The following is a 26,150-nucleotide window of genomic DNA, read 5'->3' as shown; positions in this document are numbered from 1 at the left end:
AAATTAATTAAAAAATAATAATAAAGAAAAGAAAAGAGGCCCAGACAGATGCCATCTGAGCTTGTTGTTCTTACCCAACATTCTTTCACTTACGAAGATAACTTCTCACTTTATCTGCCTTTGGTAAATTTCTACTGCCCTTAAATAGTTATTTTTGCCAATTTCACCTATTTTTGTACTTACTTCTGTAGAAAGGAATAACCATCATCTTCATCCTGCCATAACTAGAAGCTGAACCCCATGCCCCCTTATTTTATAAATATTAATATTTTTAGAAAAATTTACTGATCTCTTCATAATGGGACCTAGGTTTAAGGATAACATTCTAAGAGCATTAAGAATGGTCCACAGAGAAAGCTCCAAAAAGAGTAACTGTGGAGACTGTCAGGTTTTCTGTACAGTCAATTTTACTTCCTCATCCTCACAATTAGATGGACCTTCTGGACCCTTGGCTAGTGGTGAAAATCACAGCTTTGTGGTAATGAATTCTCCACCTCTGTGGACAGTCTAGGAGATAAGCCAGCCCAGAGATGGTTCAGTGTACACAAAGTGGTGAAAACAATGACTTGGTCTTGAGCTTCATTACTTTCATTGTGTTTTACCACTGAGCAACCAAACAAATGCTGCAAGAATACCTGCAGAATCAAAGGATTTATGATATCGTATACAGATGCAATTCCCCTAAGCTTCCCTTGTTCCTCAAGAAGGTGCATCTGAGTTTTAGTGTTCTCAGCAATATGCATGAACAGAGGCATCTGGGATCCAGAGGAGCCAATGACTACAGATTCACCATCTTTTGTCCCATGTTAGAGCTTGGTGCTTGCATTGAAGATGGGCAGGACATGTCAGCATTTGTACCCAACTTATTACCATGTGTCAAGTGATCTAATATCTCAGGTTCAGTTTCAAAACATATCACTGCCCTGGCTGGTTTGGCTCAGTGGTCAGAGTGTCCGCCCGTGGACCAGAGAGACTCAGGTTCAGTTCCCGCTAAGGGCATGTATTTCAGTTGCAGTTTGTCCCTGGCCCCGATTGGGGTTGTGTGGGTGGCAACCAGTCGATGTGTCTCTCTCACATCAATGTTTCTCTCTCTCTGTTCCTCCCTCTCTCCCTCCCGCTCTAACTAAAGATAAATAGAAAAATTTCCTCGGGTGAAGATTAAAAAAAAATGTATCACTGAATAATAGTAACATAATACAGCTATCAGCACTGGCAAAGCACTTCATACGACATAGTTACTGCCATGTTTTATTTCTTGCTATCTCATTGGGCTGCCAGATACTTCCATGGAACAGGCCTGGTAGTGGCCTACCCCAGAGGAAGACAGTTTCTTTAGGTCAAAACCAGGCTTTACCATTCATCACTTACACAGTTTGGGTTTCCTTAGCCATAAAAAAGAAAAGAAAAGCATAACAGGCTTTGAAGGCTTGCTGAGAAGGTGTTCTTAAAATTAATCAACAGTCTCATTTTTTAAACACTTTCCTATCTTGCCTCTACACACTTCCAATTCTCCCCTCACCACTCAGAGCACAATGCTCTAAAATGCCATATCTTTTCATTTTGCTTTCTTAACACAGGGATCAGGTTCCTTAGAGACTTAGCACCATGCTTAGCATAGTGATAGCAATAAGTAATAATATCTAATACTTAGCAAACCCTTATTATATGCCAAGCACTACTCTAAATGCTTTATATGCACTAACACATTAATTCTTAAAACAAGCCATAAAAAACAGTATGGACTATTATTATCTCAAGTGCATGAAAAAAGGGAGGAAATGAGAGCATGACATAGCTGGTAAACGTCAAAGCTGGAATTCAAGCCAGGTAATATAGATCCAGAGGCCACCTCTGACCATGATGTCCACCTATCTCATTTCGAATGAAGGAAGGAGCATGAAGAAAAACTTTATTAAACAAACAGGTGAAATTCACCTCACTCTTGCATTCCTCAGACCTAAAGCATTACCGCATTTTACACGGGTGCATGTTTAAATAGGACACTTCATAAACACCCCCAACAGAAAGAAGTTTTAATTTATTCCCCTGGATAATTGTAAGAAGATTAAAAATAAATGCACTAACTTGAAATAAAGCTCCTGGGAACAACACATTTTAAACGAAAATAAATGAGGTTTAGTTTTCTACTAAATGTCAGATGGGCTTGCTAGTCAACATCTTCCTCGTGCACTGAGTCTGTCAGCTCCTCGTTTCCTGCATTTGAAATGGCACTAATTTGTGTGTATCTGGGCTTCAATTCTCAATCCATGTCCCACTAACTTACATTTTTACAGTGCTTTTCAATGGATAAATTACCTTCTTGTACATTATCTCAGTCTTTAAAACAACCCCATGAGATGGACACTATCACTCTCATTTCAGGATGCATCAACTGACAAATCAGAAGTTTAAGTAATTTTTTCAGGTCACACAGCTTGCAAGTGGCAGAATACAGACGTGCCCCTCAATCTAAACTCCAAGTTTAATCCCCTTACTATTGCCCCAAAGCTGGAGAGAAAGAGGAACAGCTTTCACTCTGATATAAAATTCTATCCCTAGTGAGCCTCACTGACTAAAACTGAGGAATAGTATTTATGGTTGAGTTAGAACCTGGTCTCTGAAGAGCTCAAATACTTTATGCTCCATCCATCTTGCCAAATTTCTCTCCAGCTCATAAAAGGAGAGGCTGGAATGTGGGCAATAGTCCCTCAGTCCTAAAGCCACACAGGCCCTCAGTTCTCTGATTTCCCAGAAGCTCCAGAGTTAGGGGTCTTGGCCTGCGCTTTATTGGCCTTCAAGTCACAGAACAAAAATTACAAAGTTGAAAGTCACTTCTGGAAGAACTTAGATGATGTGTAGGAATCATTTTAATGCTGCAAAAAGAGCAAAGTGGATAAAAGATCACAAATGAGTAGGCGCATGAGATGATCAATGCAGTTCTTCCGCTCACTATTTGAGTAGCTCTGGGCGCATCTCTCGACCTCTTCTCGGCCCCGGCTTCTTCATCTATTGCAGAAAGTAGAAGGCATCTAAGTCTTGGGTCTGCAAATGAGGGCCTGCAAGTCACATCCTGTTCGATGCCTGTTTTCTAACTCAGGTTGATTGGAACACAGCCACGTCCATCCCCCACTCCCTCTGTGGCTGCTTCTGCATTACAAAGGCAGAGCTGAGTGGCTACGACAGAAACCATCTGGCCTGTAAAGCCTCAGATACTTCCTACCTGTCCCTGCACGGAAAAAGGTTGGCAACGGCTAGCTCATGCTTCAGCCTTCTCCCTCTGGCTGAAAATCTCTGATAATGGCAGAATGTAAAAAAATACATTTGAATTCTGTAAGAGCCCTAAAAACCAAGAAGGGGTATTCTTGGGCACATACATTTCTGAGGACTCCCTGAAAGACGGAGGCAAATGGGCTTCTAGGGAAATGGGAAGGCCTCGCCCATTTCCATACTAGAAAGGGACAGCTGTGCGAGGTGGGCGTGGCTCCAGGGAAGGCCTAGCTCAGAGAAGCAGGACGGAGAGGAGGAGAGTCCCTGGGCAGCTGCAGTGTGGCTGGCGAGGAGCCTGCAGCGTGGAGAGTTTGCAAAGACATCTGCCCCCCCCGCCGTTTAGAGCAGTGAGGTGGGCACAGGAGCCAGGACATCAGAACAGTGCCCCAGGTAACTGGCACTCTCTGGAAAAACAGGGTGATTGCATTTCTAGGAAATAGCTACAGGTATATCCTTCCCATTCACTGGGGATAGGATGACACATTGCAAAGGAGTGAAGAAGGCATCTTGATGAGATGAGTACAACTGAACAATGCCCAACATCAGCGCCATGACGAAGAGGCCTCGAGTAGAAGCACAACCTAAACCCCAAGTAAGCAGTGTTACTAACGCAAACAGAACAAGACTTTAGATTAATATAAACTATATAAAGAATTCTTAGGGAGAAATGAAAGAGATAATGAATCTTAAAAAAGATAGCCAAACCCTGGCTGATTTGGCTCAGTGGTTGGAGCGTTGGCCTGCGGACCAGAGAGTCCCGGGTTTGGTTCCCGCTAGGGGCACGTACCAAAAAATAAATAAATAAATAAATAAATGAAAGATAGCCAAAAGATGTGAACAACCAAGGCAATTCATAAAAGAGGAACGACAAATAGACATAAATACATTAAAAAGTTCTAAGTCCAGTACTCAGCAAGATTCAAACTCAGATAACAGTGACCCATGATCTCTGTGCTCCCTCCCCATTCGATTGGAAAAACTTCTAGAGAATAACAATAACTGCTGTTGAGAGAGGAGGAATAAGCATTCTTATACCCCTATTAGTGTTGTGGCACAACAGAGTCAAACAAAGACCACTAGAGAATTGAAGTCCAAATAAAAGCTATTTATTAGCCAGCCGGCATCTGATTCCAAACACCCCTGTGACAGAGTCTTCGGAGATTAGCCTTGATATGCTTTATTACATGCCTTTTATATCTTATAGCAAAAGTTAATGATATTAAGAAAATAGGATCTTCTTGTAATGCCCAGGGCTACAACAATGCTGTATAGAATTAGTTTGCCTTGCAGATAACAGGAACACCCAGGTATTTCAAGGTACATTAGGTCACACTTAGCCCCAAGCTGCACAAACACAATGCAAGCCTAATTCCTTGAGATTGTGGGGGAAGTCGAATTTCTGACTCAAGATCTCTAGGTTCCATGGACTCTGTCAGATACGTAGCTGGCTCCCAACATTTTCTTGGTTCAGGGAGTATTCCAAAATTCTTTACAAAACAGGTTCAGCTAGAGGGCACACAGTGACTGTTCTAATCTAATTATGGAGCTATAAACAAGTTAGCACAATAATTTACCAGTCATCAATTATGGGGTTATGAACATGTCAGCACATTAGTAGATGTATAATTTAGATCAGCCTATTTAATATTACATATGCATATTTCCTTTAATTCAGCTATTCTACTTCTCAATATTGGCTGATGAAAAATATTACTATGTGTGCAGAAAGTTGCACAAACAAGAATGTTTATGCAGCACTGTTAAATAAGAAAAATTTAAAGCATCATAAATTCCTGTCAGTAACAAATCCTTAACAAATTCAGATGCACGTAAGCTGAGAAATACTCTGCATTCTATGGGACACTACCTCCAACGGAATAAAAGTGAGCTCCTGAAGGACAGTGACTTTTATTCTCTTGTCCTTGTAACAGTGCCTGTCATCTAGAGGCACTGAAAATTTATTGAAAGAATTAAAGCTGTATGAATGTGCCAGCACTGCACCTTGGGAGACTGACATATATGGACTACATCAATATACACTCTCTTGCTCTCCAGCTCCTTGTTAGTTCAGTCAATGAGGATCTCCCTCCAAGATCAAAGGAAGGATATTAGTCAGCTGGGGCTGCATTACAAAATACTGCAGACTGGGTGGCTTACACAACAGACAGTTATTTCTAACAGCTCTGGAGTCTGGAAAGTTCAAGATCAAAGTCTGGCAGGGTTTGACTTCTGGTGAGGATTCTCCCTGCCTTGCAGAGAGCCACCTTCTCATTCTGCTCACATGGCCTGTCCTCAGTGCATGCATGAGAAGAGACAGAGCAAGCACTCTGCTCACCTGGTCTGTCCTCAGTGCATGCATGAGAAGAGAGACAGAGCAAGCACTCTGCTCACATGGCCTGTCCTCAGTGCATGCATGAAAAGAGACAGAGCAAGCACTCTACTCACATGGCCCGTCCTCAGTGCATGCATGAGAAGAGACAGAGCAAGCACTCTGCTCACATGGCCTGTCCTCAGTGCATGCATGAAAAGAGACAGAGCAAGCACTCTGCTCACCTGGTCTGTCCTCAGTATATGCATGAGAAGAGACAGAGCAAGCACTCTGCTCACATGGCCTGTCCTCAGTGCATGCATGAGAAGAGACAGAGCAAGCACTCTGCTCACATGGCCCGTCCTCAGTGCATGCATGAGAAGAGACAGAGCAAGCACTCTGCTCACATGGCCTGTCCTCAGTGCATGCATGAGAAGAAAGACAGAGCAAGCACTCTGCTCACCTGGTCTGTCCTCAGTATATGCATGAGAAGAGACAGAGCAAGCACTCTGCTCACATGGCCTGTCCTCAGTGCATGCATGAGAAGAGACAGAGCAAGCACTCTGCTCACCTGGTCTGTCCTCAGTATATGCATGAGAAGAGACAGAGCAAGCACTCTGCTCACATGGCCTGTCCTCAGTGCATGCATGAGAAGAGACAGAGCAAGCACTCTGCTCACATGGCCTGTCCTCAGTGCATGCATGAGAAGAAAGACAGAGCAAGCACTCTGCTCACCTGGTCTGTCCTCAGTATATGCATGAGAAGAGACAGAGCAAGCACTCTGCTCACATGGCCTGTCCTCAGTGCATGCATGAGAAGAGACAGAGCAAGCACTCTGCTCACCTGGTCTGTCCTCAGTGCATGCATGAGAAGAAAGACAGAGCAAGCACTCTGCTCACCTGGCCCGTCCTCAGTGCATGCATGACAAGAGAGACAGAGCAAGCACTCATATCTCCTCTTATCAGAGTACTAATTCAGTCATGGGGCCCCACCCTCACGACCTCATCTAACCCTAATTCTCTTCCAAGGTCCCATCTCCAAATACCATTATGCTGAGGTTAGGGCTTCAACATATGAGTTTAGGTGATACACAAACATTTAATCCATAATAGGAAAGTTGTTTTTCTTTATTCCCCTGGCTCCCTCCCTGTGGTTTTGGTACAGATTGACTGTCTCTGTCCTAACTTGGTATTGCCAAGCAGCCCATTCCTCAAATCCTTTCTCCCTCCTTCTTTTCTCCTTCCCCACTACCGGCCTCACCCCCAAAGCTTCTCCCTACCCTTCCTACATCTGATCTAGAGGTCGTAACAGCGCTCTCTTTATTATGAATCTCAGGGTACTGTACTGTCCCCTGTGGCTTCCCTACACTCTGGCCTTCAAGTCCAGCTTATCAAACTCTCCTCAAATGACTTAATTTGAGTTGAGTCATTTGTTTTCTATCAGAATCCTGACTGACAGGGATAAATGTCTAGAGTATATTCTTAGGTAAAGAGCATGTTTCAGACCAGCACACTGATAAGGACAAAAGTAGTGCTTTATACATATATGTCCATACATATGTATATAAATACATACAAATAGACATGAAAGTATTCACATTAAATTGATAACAGTGATTATGTCTGAGTAGAAAATAGTTGGGGAGGTAAACAGGAAAAAGGGATCAGGAAAAATTGTTAGAATTTTTAACAATTTTTCTCTTCATTGTTAGAATTTTTAACAATGAGTATGCATTTATTTATTACATAATTAATTAAAATATTCTGAAAGAAAGCATAGATAAAGGAAATAAACTATTCATACTATATTTTTAAATGACAGACATAAACAGTATTTCTTTTAAATATGTACATCAAAATATTAGCAGCAGTTATCATTAGACAGTTATATTACATGGGATCTATTTGTTTTCTCCTTTCTGTCTTCAAAGTTTCCTAACCTAAAAATTACATGACTTTTATAATTATGAAAAGATTTACATCATGAATTAGACAAATTAAATTAAATAGAGATGATTGGATTTGATGACTTCTAAAGTTGCTATCAGCTCCAAGCTCTGAACTCATTGATATTTCACTCAAAATAAACCCAATTTGAACCAAGTGATGGGGGGTCTGAGGAAAATAAATAACAGCAAAGATTCACGACAGGAAAGTACAGATTAGGCCCATCTGCAGATACCAACACTCAGCTGAATTCCAGCGTCGGGCCTGGTGGACACCACATGGAAGAGCACTTGGGTCAGCCCATCCTTCTCCAGCAGAACCAGGAGGGAAAGAAGAACTGAGAGGGTATCCAAGGCTTGAGTCTGGCTTGTGTCTGGCTCAAAATCAAATTGGCTTCTCCTCCTAAGCCAAACAATGTGCCAAAGCAAATGAGTGATGACAGCAATTGGCAAAAGGACTTTCCATCAAATGATGGAGAGGCCATAAGACCATAATAAAAATATCTAACTTCATAGAAAAGTGATTTGGGAACCACGGCTGTGTTCCGGGGACAGACACACACCACAGCACGCTAAAAAGAGATGATGCCGGTCCTCCCAGGCTAAAGGGAGTAGCAGAGCAGGTGGCAACAGTCCACTGAAACCTGACCAGGCCCTTGGCTGTGCGAATGGGGGGGAGGGGGATAGTGGCAATCAACCCAAGAAGATTTGTGCTTGCACGAAGACAACAGAAGCAGAATTATCATACCAAGTAAGAATAAAACCACAAAGGAGCTTCATTTTACTCATTTCTATTCTGTTCTGTTCTGGCTTAAATTTCTGGCTCTATAGTGACTAACTGTGTGACCTTGGAGCAAGTTCCTTGACCTCTCAGTCTTCAGGTTACGTACACTGGCACTGTACGCGGGAGCATCTCAGTGAATATTAGCAGCCTTCCCCCATTTCTCATTTTTCCTTCTCCCTCTTACATTTATAGATTTATGCAGATAACAGATAGATTTTTAGTGCTGCTTCCAACCCGCTGAAATAAATTATGTTATAGGAAGTCATTTGTTTACAAAGCAGATCCATGAATCTGAATGCTAAAGAGGAATTCCCTTCCCAAGCATTAAAATAACTCTTATTTATTAGCAAATGGCCTACTAATATGCAAAATTGAAGGTGTACTTAAATACGGTATAAATTTTTAACATGGCATACCTATCGTAAAAACCTACAGAGGACCACCGAGCAATTTTTATACAAAACAGAAGCAGGAACGGCGATAAGAGTAGTCAGAGAATGAAAACTTATTAAGAATCACAATACCACAATCTGCCACTCTGAGTCACTTCGATTCTAATTCCATGCAGCAAATGTCTGAGGTTGGTTTCCGCAGCGGCAGACCCTGCAATGCAGGTTCATGGGAAAGGGATGCATTAGGAAGTATTCTGAGAAACGAACAGTAGAGGGTGGAGAACGGAGCCCTGACAAGTAGGGAAGCCATGTAAGGGCAGCATTTCGAGCCAAGTTTTAGAGAATGCAGCATTTGCTCAGTCCCACAGGAGGCCTCTGGAGACAGAGTAAGCTACTGTCCCATCAGAAGCAAGGAAGATTTGTTTATCACTGGTTAAGGCCTGGTTCTGGGGGGAGAAATCCCAGACACTCCCTTCTTTCCTTACACTATGGCTAAGCCATCCCCCAAAACCTGAGGGCAGCCCTTCCATAGAGAAAGCACGGGGAGACAGGGTTCCAGAACTGGCTCTGAAGGGGTGCGGGCAGGGCACTCGCAACGCGTAAGCAGGTGTTTGCACATTTACTGATCTCCACCCCGACACCTGTCCTGGGATCTAGCCCCCAGGACCTTTCCTGCTAATTCATTTCAAAAGAAATAGAACGTATACATTTCTCCACAGCTTAGATTTTGTGTCCGCACATGAACAAAAATAATCGGTATGCTCATCTAAACAGATTCAATTATAAAACGGAAGCTAATTTTAACTCTGGGTGTTAGAAGAAATTCCACATTTTTCTCTTTTACAGTCACATTCGCAAATCTTCAGAAGAGATACTACTGATGTGTTGTTTGGAACTGTTCTTACTCGATTTGGGAGTACCAATCCCTTGAAAAATAGGATTGATCAGGCTATCATGATGTGAGACCTTTTCATTAATATAAATACATAACAGATCAGGATGCCGCATTACACTCAGACAAAGCGGTGGTCATTGCGGGTGTGAAGTTGTCCATATGCACAACCCGCCTCCCTGACTCCTATTTCCACCAGACACCTCGAAAATTGGGATCTGCCATAGCAAAGAAAAGATGTTAGGCTCTACTCAGAATCATCTGCTGCCAATTACAGTGTAGAATCAAATGATTGTTGAAATAAAATAGAGGTATCAAGAAGTTCAGGCTGCTTCTTTACATGATGCATCTTTAACTCTCCAAAGAATTTGCAGCGGCGGTGTGTTCTGAGGGCTACAGCACGGAGATCACCCCCCAAGGCTGGCTTCTCCGTGACCCAGGGCACTATTCCCTTCCACTTCATCTGTATCCTCTAGTCAGTGGTAATGCATACAGCACCAGCCATTTAATTACACGGTCTACTTTGGTACAATTAAGGGAACTCTCGGATATAAACTACAGTTGAGTAGATCTATCATTCCTTGATGGCTCACTTTTTCTTCACTTCAATGCAAGGACTGTTTCAAAGACTCGGCCCCTGAGATCCAGGGGAAGCTGGGTCTTTTTCATATGGGTCTCCTGCAAAGTTTCTAATCTCTTTTTTTCAGCACCTACTGCTTAAGCTTTACCCTTCTTTTTCTGTCCTTGCAAAGCCTCCCAAATGCCACTTTTCTTTCCACAACTTAGTACAGTACCTCATCTCTCACTTGGTAGTCACCTACCCAGCTCTTGTCTTTTAACCTTTCTCAGAATAATAACATCAGACCTTTGTAAATGTTGACGATTCATTACAATTTTATGACTCTGGACCTAATCCAAATGGAGATTCTTAGTCGATCAAAAATCTGTGTAAAATACAGCATTTAAATTATAGAAAAGGGACAGGATGAGAATTAAATGTTCCAGTGTGCCAGGAATAAAGAGTAGAAAGTGGCCCTGGCCAGTTTGGCTCAGCGGTTAGAGCGTCGGCCTGCGGTCCAGAGAGTCCTGGGTTTTGTTCCCACTAAGGGCACGTATCTCGGTTACAGTTGGTCCCCGGCTGTGGTTGGGGTCGTGTGGGTGGCAGCCATTTGATGTGTCTCTCTCACATTGATGTTTCTCTCTCTCTCTTCCTCCCTCTCTCCCTCCCACTCTATCTGAAGATAAATGCAAAAATTTATCTTCTGGTGAAGATAAAAAAAATAAGAGTGGAAAGTGGAAAAAAGAAAATAAGCCAAGAAAAAAATACAAGGGAAAAAGATTGGAAAGAACATAAAACAAATGGGTAACTGAAAATCAGAAAACAATTATAGAAATTAGTAGTACTGAAGATTATTTGATCTGGGACTGATAGAAGGTACTGGGCAGAGGCCAGGCAAAATTCTCTTGCAGTAGAGCAAGGATATGGAGAATAAAGGTCACCATTTGGCTCTAAACTCCACTAGCATTTCTCCTTATTTGTTCTGCTTTTCTATTTTCCCAGCTATAAAATATGCATAAGAATTCTTGGTACATAATACCTTTGTCATTCTGTTGTGAGAATTTTAAGTGTGGACAGTGATTAGAACTCAGTGATTGAGCATCGACCCATGAACCAAGGGGTCAAGGGGTCGTCGGTTCAATTCCTGGTCAGGACACATGCCCAGGTTGTGGGCTTAATCCCCAGTAGAGGGCATGAATGATGTTTCTCTCTCCCTCTCCCCTCTCGCTCTAAATATCAATAAAAACATATTCTTAAAAGAAAGGAAAATGTGGATTTCAAAGATACATAATCATAATTCCTGCAAGCAAGCAACTAATACACAGATGCTTTTTTGTTGTTGCAGTTAATTCTCACCCAAGAATATTTTCCATTTATTTTTAGATAGAGTGGAAAGGAGGGAGGGAGAGAGAGAAAGAGAAACATCTATGTGAGAGAGACACATTGATTGGTTGTCTCCCATATGACCCCAGGATCAAACATGCAACTCAGGTACTCAACCCTTCAGGCCATTAGCGAACACACTAACCACTGAGCCAAACGAGCCAGAGCTACACAGATGCTTTTTAAAATGTGTCTATATATTGAGCCACATATCTACCATGGCCTTTGTTGAAAAGACTTTCCTCTGAATATACCCTAAGAAGCCTGAAACACCAATCAGAAAGAATATATGCACCCCCATGTTCATAGCAGCACTATTTACAAAAGCTAAGATCTGGAAACAGCCCAAATGTCCATCAGTAGGCGAATGGATAAAAAAGCTGTGGTATATATACACAATGGAGTACTATGCAGCTCTAAGAAAGAAAGATCTCTTATCCTTTGAGATGACATGGAGGGACCTGGAAAGTATTATCTATCCTAAGTGAAACAAGCCTAGCAGAGAAAAACAAATATCACATGATTTCACTTATTTGTGGAAAACAATGAGTATAAGAGTCTGAGAAATGGGGTAGTCCCAGAGACATGGAAGTGGGGTACAGACTGACAATTCCCAGAAGAGGGGGTAGTGGGGGAGAGATAAACCACAGAACTTATGTGTATGTGTGCATGAACAATGGACATGGACATCAAAGCTGGGGACAGGGTGTGGAGGGGGGGGAGGGGGGAATCAGTGGGGAAAAAGGAGAAACATCTGTAACAAAAATTAATTAATTAATTTTAAAAAAAAGAAAAGACTTTTTTCCTTTTCTATTACTATCATATAACTGGATTTTATTGTATTAATGAGATATATTATTTTTTACAATATATGATGATTAATTAATTTTATTTTTGGAGTATGCAAATTTTTTTTTAATCTTTATTGTTGAATGTAGAATGTATTACAGATGTTCCTCATTTTTCCCCCATTGACCCCCTCCTTCCCACTCCCACCCCCCTCCTGCCTTTTCCCACACTATTATGTGTCCATTGGTTATGCATATAAATTCTTTGGTTTATTTCTTCCCACCCCCCAACCCCTTTCCCTTTGAGGTTTGTCAGTCTAGCAATGAATTTGTACTTCTTAATCCCTTCACCTTTTACACCCATTCCCCCAACCCCCTTCCCATCTGGCAACCAACAAAATGTTCTCTGTATCTATAAGAATGTTTCTGTTCTGCCTGTTCACCTTGTTTGCAGATTCCATTGTCAATAGATATGGATTCATTGCCATTTTGTTTGTTCATATTTTTTATCTTTTTCTTCAAAAAGACCCTTCATCATTTCATATAATAATGGTTTGGTGATGATGAAACTCCTTTAACTTTTTCTTGTCTGGGAAACTCTTTATATGGCCATCGATTCTAAATGACAGCTTTGCAGGATAGAGTAATCTTGGTCGTAGGTTCTTGCTTTTCATCACTCTGAATATTTCTTGCCACTCCCTTCTGGCCTGCAAAGTTTCTCTTGAGAAATCAGCTGACAGCCTTATGGGAACTCCCTTGTAGGTAACTAGCTGCCTTTCTCTTGCTGCTTTTAAGATTCTCTCTTTGTCTAGAACCTTCTGCATTTTGATGATAATGTGTCTTGGTGTGGGCCTCTTGGGGTTTATATTATTTGGGACTCTCTGTGCTTCCTGGACTTGTATGTCTGTTTCCTTCACCAAGTTAGGAAAGTTTTCTGCCTTTATTGTTTCAAACAGGTTTTCAATTTCTTGTTCTCTCTCATCTCCTTCTGGCACCCCCAAGATGCAAATGTTGGCACGCTTGAAGTTGTCCCAGAGGCTCCTTTCACTATCCTCATTTTTTTGGATTCTTTTTTCTTTTTGCTGTTCTAATTGGGCGTTTTTTGCTTCCTTATATTCCAAATCGATGGTTTGCTTCTTGGATTTACGTTCTCTACTATTGAATCTATGTAAATTATTCTTCATTTCAGTTAATGCCTCCTTCATTTCTGACTGTGTATCCATGATTTCTAACTGGTCCTTTTCTATGCTCTTGAGGCCCTCACTAAGTTCACTGAGGTTCTCACTAAGTTCATTGAGCATCCTTATAAGCAGTATTTTGAACTCAGTATCTGTTAGGTTGCTTATCTCCATTTTGCTTAGTTCTTTTCTTAGGGTTTTGTTCTGTTCTTTCATTTGGGACCTGTTTCTTTGTCTCCTCATTTTGGCTGCCTCCCTGTGTTTGTTTCAGTGTATTACTTAACAAGCGGTATGGGGCTAGCTGAGACCAGATGCTGCTCATTTGAAAGAATTTTGGAAAAACCTGAAGCAGGATCCCAGACAGGCCAATCCTACGGTTAAGCAAGTGGCAACAGCTTGGGTGGGCCTGAAAGTTGGGTGGGGTAGGGCCTCATGGGATCACCAGGGTGGGGCTACCAATGTGAGCCAGGTTGCTGGAGTCTCAGATGTGGCGACTATCTGTCGCCCCAGGGAAGGGCTCACCAAAGGAACAAAGGCCTCTTACAGCACGTTTGTCTCGGAGAAAGCCCCTCTCCAGCGCTCGCTCCAGTGCCAAACAGCTCAGTTTTTCCCTGTATGTCTCTGGTGCCCCTCGAGCTGCCTCCCCTCCAACCTTAGAGGGAGAGAGTCCCATAAGTTGGTGCACAGGCCCTTTAAGGAGCTGCCTGGGGCTCCAGCCGCTTCAGCTTCCCTGAGCCTCAGTTCCCACTGGTTTTTCCAGCCAGAAGTTATGGGGACTTCTCTTCCTGGCACTGGAACCCTGAGCGGGGCACCTGGTGTGGGACAGGGACCCCTCAGTCCTCAGGAAGGACCTTCCCAGCCGAGGTAGCCTCCTGATTTTTATCCGCCACACGTGGGTGTGGGACCAGCCCATCCACCACTGCTGCCCCTCCTACCAGTCTGGATGTGGTTGCTGCTTTAATTCCATAGTTGTAGGACTTTCATTCAGCTTGATTTCAGGTGGTTTTGAATGATGGTTGTTCTGTAGTTTAGTTGTAACTTTGATGTGGTTGTGGGAGGACGCGATACCGCGTTTACCTACCTGCCATCTTGACCGGAAGTCCTCTGGAGTATGCTGATTAATTGATTTTTAAAGAGGTCAAAGTAACACAAAGACAAAATAAAAGATCAAGATAAATTGTATTCTTTGGCATATATCAAGTAATTCAACCCCATTCAACAATTATCTATTGATCACTTACTACATTCCAAGGCACCTTGGGGGTTATAAAGGTGAAAAATAGACACTGTGCCACAGACATTTTTGTGGATATACATTCCATAAACATGTAGCAGCACTTTTGTGAGTATTGCTGGAAATGTCCTTCTCAACTCATAGGCCACTGTCAAATACTCAGCTCTCCACTAACACCTTTCAGTACACCACCCACCTTATTCACTCAGATACCCAGAAGATCTAGTTCAACAAAGCACATAGAGCATAAACCACTCCAACGACTGGATTCCATTGTCATTAACAAGTCTAGGAATGAGACCAAGATGATCACAAAGTTACATAGTACTTCCTCAAATGAGTTGTACAGAGAATTGGCTTAATTAAGTGGCACTTTTATCAAAGTAATACAAGCATGTTGTTGAAGAGTCAAATATACCAAAAAAGCTCCTAATGAAAAACAGCACTTACTTCTCTCACTCCTCCCAAATGTCCATTCAGCTTCCCAGTATCAACGCTTTCAACTGCTTGAAGTGTTTCTTCTGGGATTTGCCTGTCATGCATCTAAATAATGTTTATTCTGTCATTTACTCAGTTAGCATTTTTAGATATTAAGCATTCAGAAATGATTACCAGTATCATTTCTAAGTGTTTAAACATGTCAGATAATCTGATTTTAAAAGAGGTCTCTCTACTAAAAGAGGTATTCCCAAATAGCAATAAGTGAACATTGTTTTGTTTTGTGTTTGTTTGTTTGTTTGTTGTTGTTCAGATAGTGTAGGAGGGAGAAAGAGGAAGAGAAACATCTTCATGAAAGGGACATATTGAGTGGCTGCCTTCTGCATGACCCAACCAGGGCCGGGACAAACTTTAACCAAGGCACACGCCCTTAGCAGGAACCAAACCCGGGTCTCTCTTGACCACAGGCCAATGCTCTAACCACTGAACCAAATTGGCCAGGGCAAGTGAACCTTGTTTTAATCTAAACAAGAAGTTTCCCATCTCCTAGTCCAATTCTGTTTCATCTCCTTTTAGTCTTTCGAAGGCATTACTCTCTTCCAATACCCTTTTGCTCTCCTGCATCTGAGCATCTTTTTCCTAGAGGACTCAACTGACACTTCTGTCCAGCAGCTTCTGAATGATTTGGAATGAAGTGAATTCCATAGCTCTATGTCTTCTGCCACACCATTTTCTGTATGTCTGTTGGTCCTATGTGATGTTATGCAGGATCCCATGTTGGTGAGTCAAACATTCTGAAAGCCTTTGGATAGTGTTTCTAATCAAAGCCTTGAAGGTGGAAGACAAATCCATAGTCAGAATTGTGTTGATAGGTCAACCATTCATAACCATTTAGATAAGCCTAAATGGAGATAACCCCTTGCTAATGGATCCATACATAGACTGTATATCTCCCACTATCATTACTCTATTCGTGAGCGCTCAGGTGGCTGAGAATAGAGGCTAGCTAACACCAATTTGCTGTCATTCTGTCTACTTGGTAAGTGACTCTTCCCCAGTAAATGCTTTCTGTTGTATACTAGCATGTGATGCAAAGATATTCACACGTCCTGTCTACTCCATATGTCAATTCACATGCCTCCCCTCCATCAGCAAGCCTAGCCTTTTCCTTTGGGGTCATGCTGAGACTTGACCTTAGTTACTGGTCTGGTGTGTAGGAAGAAAGATGGGGAAAGATCCTGTAGGCACGTCTATCATATGTGGCATATCCATAGTATTAAAGCAAGCAGGAGGACTCTGTATCCCAATAAGGGAACCTACTACAGTTCCCAGAGTTAATAGAATCTGGAAATTTCAGGTACTTGAGTACATGTACCCAGCTAGCTCCATCCCAAATCTCAGAGTCCTACTCCCAGTCTATCGGGTACATGATTTTGCCATAGGTTGAGAATTCAGCTTTTTCCTAAGTTCTATCACTCTTACAGTAAAATCACATGCCTAGTACTTAACTCGGACATGCCTCTAAATGTTGCCAAGGAAGCCATCTATTCTCACACTTTCATCTGAGTTGGTGATTGGTCACAATAAGCATAAAGGGCATTCAACAATAGGCACCCAATTCCATCCTTATAATACTATTGCTCCCTGACCTTCTCAAATGCCACAGATATTATATGAGCCAGTGTATCTCCTTCCACCTGTATCCCACCCAAGTTCACCACAAGTAAAAGGTTTAACAGTTGCCCTGCTGCTACATACCAAAGTACCTAACCTATCACTAGTGAATGGGTCTCATTGCCAGCCACCTGGGAAGTAATCCAACTTCAGAATCCCTTGGAGTCTGTTTTCCATGACCCCTATTCTGGTGCCAACCATCACAGGTCAGGTTCTCTAGAAGCAGAATTTGAACTAGATATTTAAATTCATGGGTAAAGGGGATCTGGGCAGGGCACCAAAAGTATCTGCTAAATCCCTCATCCACTAAATGTTTCAAACATGACTACTGCTTTCTCAGGTGGTTGCTCACAGGATTTGAAATATCTATTCCAGAATTAAGACATTGAAATGGAAGTTATGCCTAACAGAAACTCCAAATATTATGCCCAACCACAAAAAGAAACATATCACTTTCACTACACAGAATGCGAAATCCAGATGATGCTGACATACTAAAAAAACGTTTAGCTATCATAAATCATCAATAAGAATACAGTCTAAAAAAACAGGAATTGAGAGTAAAGGAGAAGGTGTGAAAATCCAGGATTAAGAAGTCCCATTCTAATAAGTCTACCAAATATGTAAGAAAATGAAAATTATTAAAATAAATAAGCTTAAAATAGATATTGATTCATAATAAAGCATGTCTTTTATTAACTTTACATAAGGCTAAGCCTTAAACATCTCATAATTAATTCTATCAGAAAAGTAATGTATTTTATAATTACAAAGAGAAAATGTGCAAAGAAATACTTTAAAGACATTTTTAGCTCAAATTTCTCTGTTTGAATTTATAAAACTCCCTTCTGGTTTCAATCTGTCACAAGAAAAATTACCTAATTGACTGCAATTTCAGAATTGGTGGAAAACAGAAACAATCCAAAGGCCAATAATAGAGTTGAAATGCTTTGCTTTTTTACCAAAAAGTAGGTTTGCATTCAAAGATATAGGCTTTGAAAAAATACATTATTTATTTGGCACTGAAAATAGGAAAGCCAGGCTTTGTTCGGTTTTCTTGCTTTCAGTTATCAAAATGACATTCTGCTTTACAACCACACTTCCTACATAATAGGCTAGCTATTTCCATTTAAAATGTTTAGCCCTTTTTCTTAGAGGGCAAGAGAGAAGTCACGTAGCAGAGCATTATGAGTCTTTCAATATGGCAATTGTCCAAATAAGGTACAAATTCAGCACATCTATTTAAAAATATATTTTTTTAAGGAAGACCTTGAACAAACATTGATATTTCTGCATTTCATTTTGCTTCAAAGGATCACAAATTTTCAGCATTAATAAGAGAAAAAGAATAAAGCTTGCACAACTCCAGAATACTCCCAGGGTACCTACTATTATCAACATTTTGTCTAGTCATATATTTTTTAAAAATGTAGCAGCTGAAATAAAAAAAGGGTGGGGGACAGTGTTGATGGGAAGGAATATTTAGAACCTCAAAGAGCTAACTAAGTCTTTGATGTTGAAAAATGCTTTCCTAGGAAACAGAAATACCTAGGAATGGTTGAATTTCTACACTCTAATAATCCCTAAAGCAAAGAATGTAGTATGAAAATTATAGAATATCTTCAATATTAGTGTATATAAATAGAGTTCATTTAAAAATGAGGGAAAACTTTTAAAAAGCCCACGCCTAGAATCACAAAATTCAGAGCTGAAGGGGCTAGAAAATTATTTACAGATGAGGAGGTAGTTAATAGGCATTTTACTTGGAAATTTTTTGTAATGTTCACAAGATAGTCATAGTTGTTCACTAATTATTTTGGATAGTAGATACCAACATAAAATTAAAATTTCTTGGAGGCAGAGGAATTTTCAACCAAATGTAGGACTTGCTGGATAACCTGTGAAATTCAGATCTGAGTTAAGTATATTCACTGATTCTTTCACAAGAATGCTAGTTCAAGGAGTCTAGGTATCCACCATTGGCCCTTCAAGTGGATGAAGAAAATAATTGTCTATTATACAAATGGTGTTTAAACCATTGGCTAAATTTTGGGAGATAAAATAGTTATATCTCTACTTATTAACAGTGATCAAAATGAAATACAGATCAATAAAGGAGATCATTTTTAACTAATAACTAAATAAATATAGGCAATTTTGTTGATACCTACTACTATGTATGATGAGAAGGTAGCACTCATGTAAATATTTAGGGAAAGAACATCACTAGAGAAGGAAAAACTAGTGCAAAGTCACTGACACTGAAATGATCTTGGCATACTCAAGGTCAAATAAATACAATGTGACCACAGTGAAAAGAGCAAGGAAAGAAGCAAAAGATGAGGTCCCAGAGCTAGGAAAGAACAAAATCATGTGAGACCTTCTAGGTCATATCAAGGAGAGTAGATGTTATTCTAAGTGTAATGGAAGTTTTAGAGCATGGAAGACTAAAGAAGGGGTGAAAAATAGAGCCAGGGAGAAACAATACAAAGAAAGATCATGGGGACTTTAATAAAAAATAAAAACAAGAAAGTAATCCAGGATGACTCCTAGACTGTAGCCTAAAATGAATGGTGTGCCATTCATTTGGGTTGGGGGATAGGTAGAAACTTTGGAGAAGAAGAATTAATAGTTCTATTTTGGGCAATTTACCTCTCAAATCCCTATATCTGTAGTAATGTCCAATAATCAGTTCCATATCTAAGTGAGGAACCCAGTAAAGAGATTTGGGCTGGAAAATAAATTTGAGGATTTACCAATGTACAGATGGTATCTGAAGCCATGGGACTAAGTAGGATCACGTGTGATGAGAATATAGGTCAAGAAAAAGCAGGAACAAGAGAGACTGAGTCCTGGAGGACTCTTACTACTAATAGAGGAGAGGAGATAAGCCAGTAACAGGACAAGAAGAAGGCCCCAAAAGGTGAGGGGAAAGCGGGTTTACTTTGTCACTGAAGCCTAAAGAAGAATGCGTTTCAAGGGGGAGTCATCACCTGTGTCGATGTCTGTTGAGAGGTCAACTGGGGCAAAGAGAGAACCGGCAGTTGACTCGGACGTGGTATAAATCACTGGTGACCTTTATAAGTGTGATAAGAGTTACTTCACTGGAGTGGTTTAAATAAAAGCCACACTGATGAGTTTGGGAGAGAAGGAAAAAGAGAATGAGACAGCAAATATAGGCTACTCCTTCGAGTATGTTGCTGTGAAGCAGAGATGAAAATGGGTCAGTAGCTGGAGGGGATAATTGTTCATTCATAATAATAAGGCATTTTACAAATGATTTTTAATAATGTTCTGATTAACATTTATTCAGCATTTACATTATGCTAGGCACTGTCCCACATACTTTTTTATATTGTTTATTTAATTATCAAAAGTATCATCATTTTAAAGCTAAAGTTACTGAGGCACAGAAAAATCACTGAGTTGCAGAGCCATGATTTGAAAACTGGTGATATAAGCTCTTTACCACTGCAGGAGAAGATGAAAGAAAGCAAGCACATAACTGCAGAACAGTAGTCCCTTAAACGATGAGAGAGGGTAGGCTTCCAGGACACAAGCAGAAGAATCAATCTTAGAAACAAGAGCAGAAGAAAAACAGAGTATGTGGATTACAAATACAGGTAGTGAGAATTTATGATGGGAATATATATTTCTCCTCTGATTACATCTATTATTTGTATAATTAAAAGGTAATAACTTTAAAATATTGTCAAGACTTTTCCAGCCCATAGGAGAGATAGGTAACCAAGCAAGCCGTTTGTGTAAAGTGCTCAGAGCAGAGCCTGGAACATAGTAGGACTATGTACAGTTAGCTTCTATTGCTGTTAAAAGTGTTACCCGATACTATTAAGAAGCATGCACAGGGCATAGTGGAGACTTAACTGGAAGAGTGGTCAATTCTACTGTGGGAGAAGCGAGAGCAAGAAGGTCTTTAAGATGAAAAATTCTTGAGCTCACAGTTGGGACAACTTTTGAAAACTGAATGGTTGTAGTTAAGGCAATGGGATGGGGTGGATGGTGGCAAAAAGCATTACAGAGAGAGAGAAAAAGTGAACCTCAGGAACTCAGAAGAATCAAACCAGCTATTCAGCCAAAGGATCCACAAACAATTTCTTATGGCTGAAATATAAGTTTTAAGGAGGGTCAGTGCAAGAGAGAGAGATAGACAGGAGGTTCCCAGGAATAAAGGAGCTTGTATACTATACAGAGAGCCTCCTAGTCAGATCTGCAATTCAGAAAATTTACTTGGCTAATAAATGGGGAAGAGGGTGCAAAACTGGAGACTGGAAGACCAATTATTCACATTATAGAAAGAAGAGGATCTGAAGTTATGAGGTAGCTCTAATAGAAGGTAAAAGTTGAGACAAATTAAACAGGAAAATATGGAGTTTGCAGATTAAACAGAGAAAAATGTGTAAGAGAATGATGAGCTTCAAAATAAAATATAAAAGCTCACTGGCCAGTTGCTCAACGGTTAGACCATCAGCCCATGGGTTGAAGGGTCGTGGGTTTGATTCCCAGTCAAGGGCAAGTACCTGGGTTGCAGGTTCAATCCCCAGCCCCAGTTGGGGTAGTGCAGGAGGCAACCAACCAGTGTGTCTCTCTCACATGGATGTTTCTCTCTCTCTCTCTCTCTCTCTCTGTCTCTCTCTCTCCACCTCCCTCCCTTCCACTCTATCTGAAAATCAATAGAGAAATATCCTCAGCTGAGGATTAACAAATAAATAAATAAATAAGTAAATAAGTAAATAAATAAATAAAATATAAAAGGAAAACTAAAAATACTTCAGAAATGAGTGAATATAAGATCCCTTCAAAAAGAGTCTCTGTTGCCTCAGCCTAGCCAAAGTGACACATTACAGACCCTCTACATCTCTTAGTAGAATCTATTTAATGGATCCTATTATGTCTCATACTCATAATGATTATAAATTGTATTGCCACTGTTGATGTGATCTCTATGCAATATATTCACTAAATGGTTGTGAACACCCTAATGCCCTTTCCATTTTTCTTTTATCATATATCACAGTAACTCAAATCTATTTACCCAACACTGCTCTCTCTCTCTCTTACACTGAAACAGCTAAAAATAGTTCAAAAACATGCTGAACAGTCCAATTTTGAATTTATTAATAAAAATCCTACCTAAGCCTTCAAAACAGGGGTGGGGGCACTCTGTCAAAAACAAAGACAAAACAAAACCAAGAGTGTATGGAGTGAATGGTTTAAATAGAAGAAGAAAGAGGAGGAGAAGGAAATGGAGCTGGAGGAGAAGGAGAGGGAATAGGGAGGAAGACTAACAATAGAAACATGTGTCCATTACAATCAAATTAGAGAAATATAATGAAAAGGGAGCATCTACTTACAAAGTTTTGGTCATAGAAGCAAACCATTTGGAAGGAAGTCATCTGGCCTTTGGGTCATTAGAGTTTATAACAAAGGAACAGTTCTGTATGTGCCAAATAAGGACGCCTAGAGCACCAAGTCACACCCTTTATTAAGTATGAACACACAAGAAGTTGGAAGTAGAACCTTATACTATGAGCAGGTAACTTTGTAAGACTGCCCGGAGGGAGGTCCCAGATAGGAGCTGCCAGTGTGTTAGAGCTCTGGGGCACTGTAGCTCTGTTGATTCTCCAAGGGATTCCAACCCAATCCATGTAGATAACAAAACACATCCACAATGCCAGGCTTAGTTTATTACTAGCTGGTTTCACTGCATGGAAGAAACCCAAGATTGGGAAAGAGGAACATTCGTGCACCTGATATCCTTCTGGGTTGGCCAGGGACAGAAGTAGTCCAAGCATCCTAGGTCACAAGTAGACCAAGGGATCAACTATAGCTTTGTCAGAACTAAGGAGGGGGCAACAAATTTGAGAGAGTTATGGAGACAAAATCTACAGGATTTAATCATTGAATGGGTTTTTCCTGTGAACAAGAGAGAAGAGTCAAAGTTGATATCCCTATTTCCACCAAATGGGAGCAGGTGTGTTGGGGCGGTATGAGTTAAATGTAGATATATTGAGTCTGAGAGGTGAGTGAGGCATCAATTATATGTGTGGATCAGGAGCTCAGGAGAAAGGTCTGGACTGGGAAAGTGGTTTCTAGCCATCAAGACACAGTGGTGTTAAACCATTCAGAGAGCACACAGGTCCAGTCACACAGCAATGGCAGAAGAAGAGGATCCAGCAAAGGGGACCAGGAGACATCAGCCTAAGAGGTAGAAAGTGTACTGGGGAGGACGGCATTTCAAGGAGACTCATTAACCAATAATATCAGGTCAAGCTGGTCTAGTATTTTGGCTTTGACTTAGTCAATGAACAGAAATTATTTTAATACATCACTGTTCACTTACACACACAGGTAATACAAAGCAAGTGTATGAGCATTTCTAACAAGAACACAAGCACATGTTGCTATAACCATAGTGTGACCTTCATGGGAGAGCAGCTTTTTGAGACATTCTCTCCCTGAACTCTCTTCTCTAAATTTTCTCCCCTGAATAATTTTGAATCATTAAAAGGCACAGCTTCTAATTAACCTAGTAATGCCTTCTAATGACTGCATGTACTCAAGACTTTGAAATCTCTCTAGTTAGCACAGTCATGAGACTGAAAAAGATATTTTTTTATTAAATACAATATGACTTATTCCATCTCTAAGCTTAAAAGCAAATAATAAACACTCTCTTAATATATACTCTTTCTCATCACCAAATTTAATTGCTCTTGAGGGAAGTGAAGTAGAGGAAAAAATATTAAAGACCCATGGGAAAACCTAATTAATAAGTTAACCATTGACCAATTGTTCTTGCAAAAAAAAACAAAAAAAAAACGCCTGTGCATTGGGTAACTAGAAAGAAATGCATTATGTTTCTTTCTACTTTTAATAAGATGAGAAGCCTCATTTAGGTGCTGAAGACCCTAAAGTATATGCTTTCATTTACTAAAGCCAGATTTATAAGAAGTGGAAAATTGTTTTTATTTCAGTTAACATGACATTTGGACCACATATGTTTGTTTCCAGTTTCATATGACCTCTAAACAGTGAAGCTCAAAATACTCTTCTCCCCTACTTTATAAATGTTTTTCAAGGTGATAATTTCTGGTGCAACAATTATGTAATGTTTGAGAAATATCAGGCTCCTTAAAATACAGGTCTTCAAATTCTTCCACAATCTCCTCCTGAACCTTCCTGAGGGATATGACCCACTCCCCTCTGTGTAGGAGCACATATAGAAGCAATTCCCAAAGTGCACATTACATGCATGCACACTGAGGAGGGAACTCCTTCACATGCCCCATGGTTTCCTCCCTATTTTTAGGCACCTATGGGACATAATGTCTTAAAAAGGATGGAGTGTGATCCAAAGCGCTCCTGAAATCTCTCTGGTTTGGCCATCATTTTTTTATTAGGAAAGAGCTCTCCGACATTCATCCAAGTAACTGGGGAACAAGAACAGCATGCATCCCATTATCATTTATCTTCATCTTCTGTCTCTTCCCCATGTATACTTTGAACAAGAGTCTGCTGAGGAAACCAGACATGGAGACAAACCAAATAAAAAATACTGCAACTATCTGTTTCCTCCCAGCCACATGATTTTATTCCTAAACAGAAGTCTTGCGTTATATCAAAACCAGAGACTTCTCTAAAAGGGGGAAAGATATTATAAACCACTACACAGTAAACACCATTTTCACAATAGCATGTAGCAGCATAAGCAATGTACTACACATAAATGAGACAAAAGAGCATTCTGCCACGTAGACCCCATTACTGGCAGAACCGACAGACACAACCTTGAAAGCATCCTTGGGAGCCACAGCATAACTGGATCCAGCAGCCTGCACACACATTTACATGCTGTGAAACTGTACTTTCAGCTTCTGAGGACCTATGAATAAACTCTAAATAAAACCATTTCTATGCTGATTTGAGCCCAAAAGGGGGAGGGGAGTTTTTAATCGAGTTGACAATGTACGCCCCTTGGAATGAAAGTTACTCACCCTTTCTTTTGCTCTTAGAAAGGTAAAAAGACGGTAGGCAGCAGAGAAACGTGGAGTGTAGCCGTCAAGATGACTGTGAGATGTTGGAGAAATACAAGAAGAGTAATACAGGGGTGGGCAAAAGTACATTTACAGTTGTTAGTAATAAATAATACAATAATTAGTAAATAATAATACAAGCATAACTTGTTTCATGTACTCACAACTGTAAACCTACTTTTTCCCACCCCTTCCTTTGAGATCCTTGACATCAAAGTGGGCAAATGGAGTCAGTCTGTTTGGAAGCCACTTCTTACTCTCCAGATATGCAAATTCTGGTTCTGGCATTTCAACTCCCTGTGGGCCACCCTTTCCACTTCCTATCACAAAAAGAGCTATCCTTTGGCTCTTCCGATTCTCTTCTCCCCATGCCTACCTTCTCCCTCACAGCTCAACAAATTATACCTTTGTTGATGACACACCATATGCTGAAATGTACATACCCTTTCCAACCTGACTGTTCCACAGGTAGACATTCCTATAGCAGGACCAACTCAGGTGACTAGTTCTCTAATGTTGATGAATCCAAACTCTGAAAGAGAAGTAAAGGAGAATGTAGTGGTGATTGTTCATGCTGAAAATGAGGTTGTACATGTGTTCATATTTGACAAAGGAGGCAAGAGTTCACAATGGAGTAAAGACGGTCTCTTCAATAAATGGTGTTGGGAAAATTGGACAGCTACATGCAAAATAATGAAACTAGATCACCAACTTACACCATACACAAGAATAAACTAAAAATGAATAAGAGACTTAAATGTAACTCATGAAACCATAAAAATCCTAGAAAAAAATGTAGGCAGCAAAATTTCAGACATCACCCATAGCAGAATTTTCACCAATATATCACCTACAGCAAGAGAAGCAACAACAACAACAAAAATCAATAAATGGGACTACATCAAACTAAAAAGATTCTGCACAGCAAAAAAAAAAAACACCATCAAAATGAAAAGGGAACCCACTGTATGGGAGAGCATATTTGCCAATGATATATCAGATAAGGAGTTAATTTCCAAAATACATAGAGTATTCATACAACTCAACAAAAGGAAGACAAACAATCCAAATAAAAAATGGGCAGAGGACCTAAATAGATACTTCTCCAAACAGGACATAGAAATCAGAGAGATACAAATTAAAACAACTATGAGGTACCACCTCACACCTGCCACAATGGCTGCCATCAACAAATCATCAAACAACAAGTGTTGGTGAGGGTGTGGAGAGAAGGGGACTCTAGTACACTGCAGG

The 26,150-nt window shown here is 40.5% G+C and overlaps 1 long non-coding RNA gene across 2 annotated transcripts in view; it reads right to left on the bottom strand.

Moving 5' to 3' along the window:
- LOC118642839 overlaps positions 1 to 25,430 on the bottom strand; it is a 44,882-nt gene extending 19,452 nt beyond the window's left edge. For both annotated transcript variants that reach the window (XR_004961807.1, XR_004961806.1), the window contains exon 1: positions 25,340 to 25,430. This is a non-coding gene — a long non-coding RNA (uncharacterized LOC118642839). The remainder of the gene's footprint in view (positions 1 to 25,339) is intronic.
- Positions 25,431 to 26,150: the final 720 nt, after the last annotated feature.

Source organism: Molossus molossus, unplaced genomic scaffold (genome assembly GCF_014108415.1).
Source record: "Molossus molossus isolate mMolMol1 unplaced genomic scaffold, mMolMol1.p scaffold_m16_p_3, whole genome shotgun sequence".
NCBI lineage: Eukaryota > Metazoa > Chordata > Mammalia > Chiroptera > Molossidae > Molossus > Molossus molossus.
Note: the sequence above shows the minus strand (reverse complement) of the source record. Positions and strands in the feature narration are given on the sequence as shown.